The 2,500-nt window shown below is 39.6% G+C and overlaps 1 protein-coding gene across 2 annotated transcripts in view; it reads right to left on the reverse strand.

Moving 5' to 3' along the window:
• The window catches only part of LOC125026179, a 27,423-nt gene extending 25,074 nt beyond the window's left edge, over window positions 1-2,349 (reverse strand). For both annotated transcript variants that reach the window (XM_047614463.1, XM_047614462.1), the window contains exon 1: window positions 2,278-2,349. The gene's annotated coding sequence lies outside the window, so the exon portion shown is untranslated. The remainder of the gene's footprint in view (window positions 1-2,277) is intronic.
• Window positions 2,350-2,500: the final 151 nt, after the last annotated feature.

Below are 2,500 nucleotides of genomic sequence, written 5' to 3' on the forward strand. Positions count from 1 at the left end.
AATAAATAAAACACACAATAGTATAATGAATATGCACACACACACACACAAAACTCACACACACACACAACCACACACACACACACACACACACACAACACACATACACACACACACAACACATATTGTATACATATATATATTATATATATAATATATATACACATACACAATACATATATAATAACGTACGCATATACATACATATGTGTGTATATATAACAATATAATATATAAATATATACTAACTAATATATTAAATATATAAACTATAAATATATATAAATATAATAACTATATATATAGCTATATATAAATATAAATAAAACTATATATAACTATATATATATATATGCACATATATACATATACATACATATACATATATATACATATGCATATATATATATATATATATATATATGCATATATGTGTGTGTGTGTGTGTGTGTGTGTGTGTGTGTGTGTGTTGTGTGTGTGTGTGTGTGTGTGTGTGTGTGTGTGTGCGTGTGCGTGTGCGTGTGCGTGTGCGTGTGCGTGTGCGTGTGCGTGTGCGTGTGCGTGTGCGTGTGCGTGTGCGTGTGCGTGTGCGTATGTATATATGTATATATGTATATATGTACATATGTATATATGTATATATGTATATATGTATATATATATATGCCAATAGGAATGACTTTTGCCTCCCTCACAGAATATATAAACTGGCGAATGGGAAACTGTGTTTATTGAGGCCTGTGTTGCAGGAGACCCATCAGGCATTGGGTTCCATCCGGTGGAACGGGTTTTCTTATTTCAAGCAAATAGCAAACGCAATCACGGCGCTTGCACTCAGTGGAAGCCGATTAAAAGAATAATGATGGATTAGCCGGAACAAGTTATTTGCTTACAAATAAGTTTCTAAATAAATATGTGTGTGTGTAAATAAATAAATAAATAAATAAATAAATAAATAAATAAATAAATATATATATATATGTATATACATGTATATACATATATATATACATTTATACATATATCTGCATACACAGATGCACACATACATATATACACATATGTATATGCCTATATACATGTGTGTATCCAAATTTTGAGTGTAGAGAGAGAGAGAGAGAGAGAGAGAGAGAGAGAGAGAGAGAGAGAGAGAGAGAGAGAGAGAGAGAGAGAGAGAGAGAGAGAGAGAGAGAGAGAGAGAGAGAGAGAGAGACTGACACACACACACATGCAAATATATATGTTATATGTATGTATATATTTATGTATATGTATGTGTATATATATGTATATGTGTATGTATATAAATAACTATAACACACACACACACAAAGCCGTCGAAATGCACTCCAAAGCGAGCTCATCTCGCGACCCAAGATCACAGTGCCCCACTTTCCATGGGCAAAGGATGCTCTCTGGCTAAGCCCACACGCGCCCCACACGCACACACGCACACAAACAAACACACCCACCCACATACATACATACACGCACATACACCCCTCACCCGCTCCTTGGTCCACCTCTCCCTCGAAGCTCCAGGTAAGAAACCGTAATTGCGAACCGCCATCTGCTGTTCCATTCATATGCGGCCGTGTCTGCTGCCCGTATGTCAACGTCCGTGTTAACTGGTGTCCGTTTCTTCCGTTCATCTCTCAAGTCTTCCTTCCTCGTTTTACAGTAAACCGGAAGCTTCTATAGTCAGCCTTCCTTGAAAGGGTGGTTCTGTTAACTACCCCGTTATACTGGACACTTGATTGGGTCTTCCAGCATGCGTCGTGTGTTTTTGTTGCCATGTTTTATGTTTGTCTTTTTTTTTTAATAACGGGGTTAACGCGTTCAATCGTCTGTCACTTTTTTTTCGGAGGGAAGAGAGTAAGATCACGATGAGTAAACTTGCATTAAAATCTCTCGCCCACGCGCAGATTTCTCACTTTCCTCGAAACGTCCGCGACATATTTGGTCCTCGGTTAAAGGTTCTCAGCCCAGGGGTTCACATCTCCCGAACCCATGACACACTCTGTCGTGGGGAGGCGACAGCGATATTATTCAGGGGGTAAAAAAAAAAATAGAGAGGAACCAGCATAATAATTCCCTCAGCAACTGTGCACTAAACCACAAGTCACACGAGCATGAACATCAAACTGTTCAGTCCGCACACTTCCTTTTTCTCAACTGGACCGATAAACCCTGCCGTCACTCAACGCCGTAAAATCACCCACATTTATATCACGGAAGGATCGCCATTTACGTAAACCTAAGAAGCCCATACACTACCTTGACTACATGATGCTTCAGTGAATTACGAGAGAAATATCCAGCAGCGTCCGCACTCTCACTCGGCTATGTGTCATCTGAGGCGCTCGGAGGCGGGCACCCACACCCTCCGTCGAGCTCCGTTTTCTATGCGGCCGGGGAAGAAAACGGGCGCTCGATCAGCTGATTATTGTAAACAAAAGTTTCACGGACACGGAGCAGGCAGTGAGTGAGTAAGGTAATC

The sequence above is a fragment of the Penaeus chinensis genome, chromosome 6 (genome assembly GCF_019202785.1).
Source record: "Penaeus chinensis breed Huanghai No. 1 chromosome 6, ASM1920278v2, whole genome shotgun sequence".
NCBI classification, from domain to species: domain Eukaryota; kingdom Metazoa; phylum Arthropoda; class Malacostraca; order Decapoda; family Penaeidae; genus Penaeus; species Penaeus chinensis.